The sequence below is a fragment of the Dama dama genome, chromosome 5 (genome assembly GCF_033118175.1).
Source record: "Dama dama isolate Ldn47 chromosome 5, ASM3311817v1, whole genome shotgun sequence".
NCBI lineage: Eukaryota > Metazoa > Chordata > Mammalia > Artiodactyla > Cervidae > Dama > Dama dama.
In genome coordinates this window covers 52,371,342-52,383,124 of record NC_083685.1, presented here as the reverse complement: position 1 = coordinate 52,383,124, position 11,783 = coordinate 52,371,342, and the positions used below count along the sequence as shown (strand labels likewise).

General features: G+C 40.2%; 1 non-coding gene across 1 annotated transcript; it reads right to left on the bottom strand.

Annotated features, from left to right (window-relative positions):
* Nucleotides 1-202: 202 nt before the first annotated feature.
* On the bottom strand, nucleotides 203-309 carry LOC133058016 (U6 spliceosomal RNA). The gene has a single exon (XR_009693142.1). It is a non-coding gene; the product is annotated as a U6 spliceosomal RNA (small nuclear RNA).
* Nucleotides 310-11,783: the final 11,474 nt, after the last annotated feature.

Below are 11,783 nucleotides of genomic sequence, written 5' to 3'. Positions count from 1 at the left end.
CTGTTCTCCATAGTGGCTGTACTAGTTTGCATTCCCACCAACAGTGTAAGAGGGTTCCCTTTTCTCCACACCCTCTCCAGCATTTATTGCTTGTAGACTTTTGGATAGCAGCCATCCTGACTGGCGTGTAATGGTACCTCATTGTGGTTTTGATTTGCATTTCTCTAATAATGAGTGATGTTGAGCATCTTTTCATGTGTTTAAAAATATGGAACGCTTCACGAATTTGCGTGTCATCCTTGCGCAGGGGCCATGCTAATCTTCTCTGTATCGTTCCAATTTTAGTATATGTGCTGCCGAAGCGAGCACTGCTTTTTCACTTTTTTAAAACACTGAAGTATGGATGGTTTACAGGGTTGCCCAATAGCTGTGTGGCTTGCCACAGCTCTGAGCACTGCAGGGGTTCTTGGGAGGAGACATTTGGAAGTGAAGGTGACCCAGCCAGTCAAGATGAAATGCCTGCTTCTGGCAAACTCAGCATCACATGCCTGTGAGGTGGCTTTCACTGTCCATTTAAATTTCCATTCCTCTTTACTTCCCCTCCTCATAGGCCTCCTTTGTTCAGACCAACTGCTCTGATTCATCTCCTTAGGATTCCCTGTACTGAATAAATTTCAACCCAAGAATAAAGTAGCAAAGGTTTCTGGGACGAAAGAGCCTGCCAAGTTAGACAAGCTTCCATCAATCCCTTGTAGCATATAGTTTTAGGAAAGTTACTTCTCTAAGAGAAGCAATAATACTTACCTCATAAGGGTTATTGTCAAGATTGAAGGAAATAATACTTAAAGCACCTGGCCCAGGATGGACCAGAGTAATAAAGTTATAAACTGAAAACAAACAGGCGAGTTTGGAGGGGATTTAATGAGGAAAAGAAGAGGGAAAATGTGTGATGTTGGATTTATAACAAGAAATGTGTATCCGGTCTTCATTCCCAGTTCCTGGCTCACAGATCCCCAAACTCTTGGGACTTCCTAAGTGATAAAAACAGAGAGAGCATCTTTTGTTATAATATTTGATCTTTTGCCCTCAGTTCCTAAACAATAAAGGCAAAACTGGTGTCCTGTTATTAATAACAAGTCTTATTGAAAGGCTAAAGAAAAATCTGGGGACTTCCCTGGTGGTTCAGTGGTTAAGAATCTGCCTTCTAATGCAGGGGACACAAGTTCAATCCCTGGTCAGGGAACTAAGATCCTACATGCCTTGGAGCAACTATGCCACAATACTCAGCCCACTTGGAGAGAAGCCTGCCAGTTGCAAGGAGGCGCCCCCACACAGTAACTACAGATCCAATGCAGCCAAATGAGTGAATAAATTTTTTAAAAATTAAAAAACCTAAATAAATAGAAAAACATACCATATTGAAGACTTAACACTGTTAAGATGTCAATTCTCCTAAGTTCAGAGCATTTGAATCAAAATCCCAACAGAGCTTTTCATAGAATTTGGCAAGTTGAATGGAAATTTTAGGTAGAAGAACAAAGGTCAAAAAGTAATTAAGACTCCACATAAAGGCAAGGGACTTGCCGCACCAAATATCAAGATATAAAGCTCTAGAAATTAAGACAGGTAGTATTAGTCCAGTAACAGCCAAATCGATGAATGGAATAAAATTAGCCTAGAAACAGATCCAAGAATATATGGAGCCCTTACTGACAAAAAGTGATCACTACAGATCATTAGGGAGAGAGTGGCTATTTAATACATGGTGCCAGAAAAATTAGATACTCAATATGGAAAAAAATACAAAATTGGGTTCTCACCTTATACTGTATAAAAATCAATTTTAGGCTGATTAAAGACATCAGTGTGAAAAACGATCATAAAACATTTAGAGTAGCTTAGTGGGACATCTTTTTTCACTTCAGGGTAAGAAATTTATCTTAATTAAGACACAAAAATACAGATCATAAATAAAATGACTGATAAACTCAATGGAATTAAAATTAATAGCATCTATTCCTTGAAAGACACCCTAAGAAGACAGAAATGATGATCCATAAATAGGAAGAAGATAATTGCCACACATATATTGGGCAAAGAAGTTATTATCCAGCATATAAGGACTATAGATCAATAAGAAAAAGACAACCCAATAGAACAATAAACAAAAGATAAGAATTTCACAAAAAATGAAGCACACATAGAAAATAAATATACTAAAAACTTCTTATTCGTAAAAAGGGAAATACAAATTTAAAATCATTAAAGTCTGTTTTACTGTCATTAGATAACAACAGCAAAAAATTTGTTGGACAGTATCAGGTGTTTGAAGTCCTGCCTCAAGACCTTTGCATATGCCTAACAAATACTTCCTTCAAATTGTCATATATCTTGTTCATTCCTCTAACCTGCTTTACTAGTCTTCAAACCACTTGTTAACATTTCACCGCATTTATCCCGTACATGTGTGTGTATATAAACACCCATATATTTGCTATTATCACTTTGCAGAAACTTTTGAAGGCAGGTGGCTGACATGCTGAGTAATTTTCAAATGACGAACACTTAAGAGAAAAGGATGACTGTGTAGGAAACAAATGACATTCAAATAAAAGACACTGACTGCAAAGATACAGAAATTTTTATCCATAATCAAGGCTACCCATAAGCAGAAGAAATGGAATTAGTGCTTCCTTCTTTCCATCATATAGTTATTATTTTTCAGTACACTTTGATGGCAAGTTGCTAATATCAAGGTACCTTACCCCTAAATACACTTCCATAAGTAGCTCCTCAGATTCTTCCACTTAACCTCAATATCATTATCACAACTAAGAAAATTAACAATCATTCCGTAATGCCATCTAGTATATGTACAGTCTTCATTCAAATTCCCAAGCCCTCTACATCATATCGAGTACATTAAAATGCACCTACAGTACTGTTTTTCTGAAATAAAAAGTTTCAACTATTTAGCTACAAGTTAGCCTTTCCATTTTTAATCAATTTCTCAGCAAGCATGGTACATGGTCCTTTTGAAGGGGAATAATCTAATCTCCTTCTTAAAAAAATTATTATGATTTTTGAATATTAACATTTTGCTAATAATAGCCTAATTATTAGTTGGTAGACATTTAATTAAATGATTCTTAGTTGTGTTTTATTTTCATATTTTGAGGTCAGTCCCTTTTTTTTCTAGGTCTCAAAAACTGTCATCGGTCTTCAGAAAGCTCTTTGTCCTGGGCTCCATTTAGTGGCCGCCTAAAGGGTAAAGAGCCTGTGGAGGCAGGAGTTAGGAGTGGGTGCCTCAGTGAAGGGCCTCCAAAATAGAGATCCATTTAAGCCTGGGAAGTCCTTCTTCCTGAGACAGCTGCCATTGCCCAAGTTCTAAAACTTGGACTGAAGTAAGAAGTCCTGAGTTTCCAAGGGCAGCAAGGGGGAGAGATTCCTGCCTATGCAGTCCAGTGTTAATGGGCCAACTCTGAAGAAAACAGCCTTTAAGACAATAGCCAAATAGAGCAAATTCCCATTGGCTATCTAGTTTTACACGTGGGAGTGTATGTCTCAGTGGTAGTTTGTGTATGACACAGGGAACTCAGATCTGGTGCTCTGTGACAACCTAGAGCGATGCGATAGGTGGGAAATGGGAGGGAGGTCCAAGAGGGAGGGGACATATACATTACCTATGGCTGATTCATGATGATGTATGGCAGAAACCAACACAATATTGTAAAGCATTGATCCCCCAATTAAAAATAAATAATTTTTAATTAAAAAATAAATGCCGTATACACTAAAAAAACAAAAAACAGTAACCTGATATAATCTGAGCAAGGCTCTGTGCTGGTCAGGACCTCCAGACTGGCACAACCAGTTTGGAACAGTGTGATGGCTTTTTGTTTGTTTCACTTCATTTCTGCAGTGGAGGATATCCATTGCAGAAATCAAGAGTATCTGATGTAAATTCAATTCATAAGGCTAAAAGAGACTCTGGCTGTGGGGACAGTGGCTCCCACCGGACAAAATACAATTCAAAGCAGAGAAGTTTGTATTAGAAACAACTTTGTCAACAGCAGAAGGAAGAAATCTTACGCTTCTAAGAGGATTTCATTAACATAAATCAATTTAATAATAACTATGTTAAGGCATAAAAGGAAGCAGGTATTATTAGAGACTGTTACTGGCCCCATTTTACAGATGGGGAAACTGAGGCTGGGGGACATGTAACACAGCTTGTAGGGTCTTGCCCAGGTTCAGCTGGCAGAACCTGATCTTGCTTGCCATCACGATACAAGAGAAAAACACGAGGACCTCAGTGTTTTAAGTTTACTAACATTAAGAAAGACTGCTTTGATTTCGGTTGTTTTTGTTTTTTTAAGCTTAGCAAAGGAGTTAAAGCAGAGTGACTTCATTTTTACTTTCAAGTAACAAAATTCCCAGAGGACACATGTTCTTGCCAAAATCTGAATGCAGTATTGCTCTAGCATTGTGCCGGGCTTGAGCTGCTCATTTCACCAAGCATGACTCAACCATCATATCAGGAATATTTTTCCTTTTGAAAGCCCTTGGAGTCAAATCATTAACGAATCAAGAATTGCTTAAATACGAGTGATTTTCAAATGGTGAACACTTTGGGAAAGTGGGTGACTGTGGAGGAAACAAATGACATTCAAAGACTAGATGCTGACTGTGAAAATGTGGAGATCATTATAGATAATCAAGGCTGCCATCAGCAGAATTAAGGCAAGTGGTTCCTTCTCCTTCCCCCTATGATATCCTAGGGAGGGATGAATTAAGGGGAGCATGCCTAGCACAAATCCCCACGCAGTGGCTCCTGCCGCTTCCCACGTCGTAAAGAGTTGCTATCGTTCAGTCACTAAGTCATGTCCAACTCTTTGTGACTCCATGAACTGCAGTACACCAGGCTTCTCTGTTCTCCACTATCTTCCAGAGTTTGCTCAAATTCACGTCCATTGAGTCGTGATGCCATCCAAGCATCTCATCCTCTGTTGCCCCCTTCTCTTCCTGCCCTCAATCTTTCCCAGCATTAGGGTTTTTCTTCCCCAATGAGTTAGCTCTTTGCCTCAGGTGGCCAAAAAGGATTGGAGCTTCAGCATCAGTAGTCCTTCCAATGAATATTCAGGGTTGATTTCCTTTAGGATTGACTGGTTTGATCTCCTGACTGTCCAAGGGACTCTCAAGAGTTTTCTCCATGCCACAATTCAAAAACATCAATTCCTCAGCGTTCAGCCTTCTTTCGTAAAGAGACACAGCCCAGACCCACCAAGGGCAGGAGGACATGCATGCCAACAGCTCAGGGTGTTTCACAGATGCTGATGGAAGTGTGCACCTCAGTGGTCTTCAAACTCAAGACCAGACAGTCTTTTTTTTTTTTTTAAGACCAGACATTCTTATCAGAAAAAGTGTGTGACCAGCGCTTCTGTAACTAGGCAGGACCCTCTGAGGCCTTCCCAAAATAGATTTCCCCCCATGTCCTCTGCTGACCTTCTGTCTGTATGAAAAAACTTTAATCAAAGGAAAAACTTCATCAGAGAAGTGAGAAAGTGCAGGGGGACAAAAAGGAAAACAGCCAAGCAAGGTTAAAAAAAAAACAAATTTAGCCATGAAGCCAAGCCAAGGACTTTTAGTTCCTCCTCAAGGGCTATAGACAATATTCTGAGTCATGTCCTTTGAGGTGTTTTGCAAATACTGAAAACCCCACCAGGGGGAAGAAGTCAACTGACCCCAGAAAAGAACACAGACCCCAGACCGGTTGGAACCAGAAGGGTGATGACGTTGTCTCTCTCACCACCAACCAGTCAGAAAGATGTCCATAAGTTGATCAAAACCCCACAATCCCCCTCTCACTCTGTCTTTAAAAATCTTCAAAGCCTTTGGGGAGGTTGAGTCTTTCAAATACTAGCTAGCTACCCTGAACTCCTCGCTTGGCACCCTGCACTACACACTGCACTTCTCTTCACCACAACCTTGTATTGGTGAATTGGCTTCACTGTGTGCACTTGGATGAGCAGACCCAAGACTGGTTTGGTAACACTTCAGTGAATATCCATTGGTTCATCTAAAACTATAGCCACGATCAAGGGACTACCCTGGCAGTCCAGCAGTTATGAATCCATTCTCCCACTGCTGTGGGCACAGGTTCAATTCCTGGTCAGGGAACAAAGATCCTTCACACCACGTGATCAAAAAATAATAAATAAATAAATATGTTAAAAATAAAAAACAAAGGAATTTGCAACTGTTTAATAAAAAAACTATAACTACAATCTGTATTGATAACCTTAAGTAGATTAAGACACATACACAAAATAGAAATTTAAGAGATGAGATGAAGTATAGTTTTAAATAATTATTGTATTTTTCACATAAAGAGCCTTTTTATTCTATCTCTCACACAGCCTTATTTAGCTGAAAATAATTTTCAGTGAAAGTGGTAGGATTAAATATGCTTCATTATTTTGAAAATCTTTAATACTTCAACATAAAGCATGGCAAAAGTCCATTTATAAACTCAGTTTATATTCATACTCACATTTAATGACTACCGAAGTTAAGAAAAAAAATGAAAAACCCACGAAGATCCTTAGGTCCAAATAGAAGAACATCATTCACAGGTCTAATTAAACCTTGACGCAGAGTTCTCAATTCCACCTACCAGATATGCAAAGGTTTTTAATGGAAACCATTTGCTAGATATCCATCTCCCCAGTTCATTCTTGCAAACCAATTGTTTCATTTTAACAAACAGATTCAAAGTCTAGTGTAAGTCTTAGTTTGGAAGAACATTAAACAGAATGGAAAATTCTAACTTTTAGAATGTTCAGATAGAATTTTTATAGGTGACACAGACTTTAGAAATAAAAGCACATCAGATAAAATCATTTTCAGATACCCACCAGAAAGAAATAGTGCTTTTCTAAAAATAACTATTAGGTAGCATTATCTTTAGTATGAAATACATCCCAGACACTTATCATTATAGAAATGGCCAGTAATTTGAATCATATCTTTTTGTCAAAGAAAAACGTGCAGCACATCTCAGTTCCAGTCTTTTAATGAGACAGCCATGAGATAAGCAGTGAGTCATCTGAATGGTACAAAACATTCTCGTGGTCACTCTCTGTGATGGTTTTAAGAAAGGTCCACAAATGTTCTGACAGGCCTCCATGCAGAGTTGGAGTTTATATCTCCCCACTTTCAATCCTGGCAGGTTTGTTGTGGGGCTTTTGTTTTACAACATTCCACCAATGCCTCTTTGATTCATCGTTTTATCCTCTATATTTGTCCTTTAGGATTCCTATTATTCCCTTCCCAGCCTCCCTTTTATTCTCTTTGTTGTTGTTCAGTTGCTAAGTCATGTCCAGCTCTTTGTGACCCCGTGGACTGCAGACGCCAGGCTTCCCTGTCCTTCACTGTCTCCCAGAGTTTGCTCAAACTCATGTCCACTGAGTCAGTGATGCCATCCAACCATCTCATCCTCTTGCCCTCAATCTTTCCTGGCATCAGGGTCCCTTCCGATGAGTCAGCTCTTCGTTCTAATCCATCTTCATTCTTTCTCTTTAGATTTTCTTTCCCCAGCAGGTTTTCCTCCATCAAGGCAACAGAGCAGGACTTCTGAGCTAAGTGAGAAAAGACCCTGGGGCATCTACCGGTGTATCTGGGGCTGTTGCTCAGGGTATCTCCAGCCATCCTAGCAGAAGTCTGGCTACCTTGAGGCCACCATGTGGGGATACCAGACAGAAGAAGATGCCTGGGGAGTGCCAGGTGTTCCAGCCCCAGCTGTTAGATGACTACAGCCTCACGAGAGACCCAAGCCAGAAGTGCCTTGCTGGACAGCTCCCCAACTCCTAACTCACCGCAACAGTGAGAGGTAACACACGAGTGTGGTTTTACCTATTAAGTTGTGGAAATGTTTGTTATGCAACACTGGAGAACACGCATATTAACTCATTTAATTCTCACAATAACCCTATGAATTATTGTCAGTCCCCTTTAAAAATGAGAGATCCCTGGTGGTCCAGTGGTTGAGACTTCACCTTCCAAAGCAGGATCAGGGAATGAAGATCCCACATGCCTCCCAGTCAAAAAACCAAAATATAAAATGGAAGCAATACTGTAACAAATTCAATAAAGACTTTTAAAAAATGGAGGATATTGAAGCCCTGAGAGATTTTACCATTAGATTCAGCCCCTGCAGCTAGACCTCAGAGTCTATGTGCAGTGTCCATGGCCTCTCAGAAAGAAGAGGACAAATGCAAGGATCAGAAGCAGTGGAAACAATGGATCTTGGTGAGAGACCAGATATGGGAGGTGAAGGAAAGGGAGCCTCAAACAGAGTCTAGGAGTTTTGAGGAAACATAGGGGAAAAAAAAAAAAAGTTTAGGGCGGAGGATTCTAAGTTTGGATTTTGACATATCTAGTTCCGTGTGTCACTGGTACCCTGAAAGGAAGAAGGCCCACAGGAATTCAGGGGCCAAGTCAAGGCCCTGGAAGTGGGTTGGGGAATCAAAAGTCTTCTGAAGATGAGATCAAAAGGGAAAGGGTGTTCAGCTAGAAGAGAAGAGGAAGAAGGACAAAGGCTTAGGGAGTGCCTCTTTGTCCAGTTTATGATACACATGACCTTCTGTGATTAAGTTCCCAGAGTTTTCAGAATGTTTAAGTGTGTGCTATACAGCGTCCGTGGATATACAATGAACTAATAGACTCCACAAAGCAGATAATATTTACTAGTCTTATATTTGCTCAAGAAGTTTGTGAGCTGCGGGCCTGAGAAACTGGAGGTTCTCTGTCAATAAGCCAAACCTAGAGCACGCATGACGGCATGGAGACTGGCAGACATAACTCTAGGGACACTAGTGAGCCACTTGTGTGTTCTCAAGCATCCCCCAGAGTGAATACATCATCTCAGATGAATGTCCAGGTTTGGAAGACCTGATTTCTTTTTGGTGGATTTTACTTTGGTCAACCTTTTCTTTAAGAAAATGACTACATGTTACCAAAAGCAAAGGCAACAAAAGCAAAAATAAGCAAGTGGGACTCCATGAAGCTAAACAGCTTCTGAACAGCAAAGGAAACCAACAAATTAAAAGACAACCTGGGGAATGGCAGAAACTTTACAAATCACATATCCCATAAGGAGTTAATATCCCAAACACACAAGAATCTCATGCAACTCAGTAGCAAAAGTAAGTAAATAGTGTAAAAGTAGAAGAGCCTGAACATTCTTCCAAAGAAGACATACCAGAGGCTGACAGGTACTTGAGAAGGTGCTCAATATCACTAATCATCAGGGAAATGCAAACCAAAACCACAATGAGATAACACCTCACAGCTCTTAGGATGATTATCATCAAAAAGAAGGATGTGGAGAAAAGAGAACCTTTGTGGCTGCAGCTGGGAATGTAAACTGGTACAGCTACTATGGACAACAGTATGGAGATACCTCAAGAAATTAAACATGGACCTACCATATGATCCAACAATCCCACTTCTGGGTGTACAAAGCAAAAAGTCACTATCTCAAAAAGATCTGTACTACCATACTCATTGGATCCTTAATTCACAATAGTGAAGGTATGGAAACAATCTAAGTGCCCACTGACAAGTGAATAGATAAAGAAAATATGACACATACACCCCCACACAGGAATATTATTGTCTTAAAAGATGGAAATCCAGACATTTGAGACAACAAGGATAAATCTGGAGGGCCTCGTGCTAAGTGAAATAAGCCAGCCAGAGGAAGATAAGTGCTGTATGGCATATTGCTCTGTCAACATTCCCAGTTGAAAGTTCTTTCTTCTCGGCTATCACAGTAAACTGGCCCCCATGTCTTCATTCGCAACCTTCCCCTTGCCAATGGAATTTTAGGCATAAATCTGATTATTTTACTTACTTCCTTGCTGAAATGCTTTCACGCTTTCTTAAGCATTTCATATTCAAATGCTTTTTCTACCCATAGCATCACCAACTCAATGGACATGAGTTTGAGCAAACTCTGGGAGATAGTGAAGGACAGGGAAGCCTGGCGTGCTGCAGTCCACCGGGTCACAAAGAGTCAGACACCACTTAGCAACTGAACAACCCATTGTCTAAACAGTAAAGCTCAAATGATTTTGTGTGGCTTTTTCCCTTCTGTTCCCCAAAATTCCTTCTTCCCCAAACATGGAAATTTACTAATTGATCTTTTCTTAGCTATTGGTCTTACACTGGGCACCTGAATCTAGCCAAGTCATCCTAGACATTTTGACTTGGGACTGACAGTGAGTTTCTCTTTGGATTTCTGCAGCATGCAAAAGCTCAGAGGCAGTCAGTGGCCATGTTTTCTGCCAAGTGAACCAGAAAAGTGGAGAAACCCAGTAATAAAGGAGAGAGAGAATGAAGGTGTGGAGAGAGAGAAAGAAGGTATGCAGCGATTTGAACCCAAGGTGGGAAACTGCTCCATCCCAGCTCTTCTTTAGACTCCAGGACAAGGATGCAGCTGGACCCAAAGTCAGACAAGTCAGACTCTGGCAATAAATGCCCCCTTGTAGGCTGATGTGGACTGAGCTTCTGATACCTGCACCCAAGTCAGTCTGAATTCCACTACACATGGCAACTTGGAGGTTCAACCACAACCTGCCTTGCTGGTTTCATTTCCCAGTGTTCTGACTACCCCTTCATTTCACCACACACTCACTCCTCTGCATCAGAGCCACGAGGTCATGCCATTTCTGTGCTCATCGTCCTTTGTATCTGCCTCTTTAATTACATCTACCACATGACATTGTAGAATTCCTACTGGTTTATGTATTATTTTCTAAGTTCTTCAAGGACAATCTTGTTCATCTATGCAGCTCACCGCCTAACACAACTGGAAAGTGCATAGCAGGTACTTGACAAATGTTTGATAAATCAGGTTATTTCAGCAAACGAAGTGAATCAGCGTTTGTCATGCAGGCTTCCCAGGTGGCGCAGTGGTAAAGAATCTGCTTGGAAATGCAGGAGAGGCAGGAGACGCACATTTGATCCCTGGGTTGGGAAGACTGATTCCCTGGAAGAGGAAATGGCAACCCTCTCCAGTATTCTTGCCTGGAAAATCCCATGGACAGAGGTGCCTGGCAGGCTACATTCCAGGGGGTCGCAAAGAGTAAGACACGACTGAGTGACTGAACATGCACATACACAGGCTCTAGTAAGTTTGCCCCCAAAAGACCAACCTATTGTCTTATTATTCAATTTAAAAAGCAGTCTTTCATGAATAATGTAATTTTGTGTTTGAACAGAAGAGGAACATAAACGAGATAAACTGACCAGGGAAAGCAGTATGAACTTCAGAGGCCCCAAGCCCCGGTCCACAATCTCCTAAATCAGTTATCTGAATACAGAGACTAATTTTACACTTGCCACATCTTCTTTCTCACACATTTTATACTTATTCATTCTTCTAAATCCTTTGACCTCTAAATCTGGAAATGTCAATCACTCTTGTGGTATCTGCCAATTGCACTGAAGTGTTTGTTCTTAAACAAGGTAGACTACTTAGCCTCACAAAAAAAAGCTACCCTATCAGCTCATTTTAAAACTTAGGGTTTTTACCTGAAAACTTCTTTAACCTCGAATGTATTCCCAAATAAATTTTCAAGTGAGTGTTTTTGTTTGTTTAATATATTACACATTACCTAGAAGCCAAGGGAAAAAAAGACTTTTTTTTGGTTTTATTTTCTACTCAACCAAAGAAAGAAAATAAGCTACAATTTCCTTATGTCAAAGCTGGTTTATTGAACTTCATGAGGGCAAAATTACAGTGACACTACTCCACAACAAAATTATTTAACTCTCGT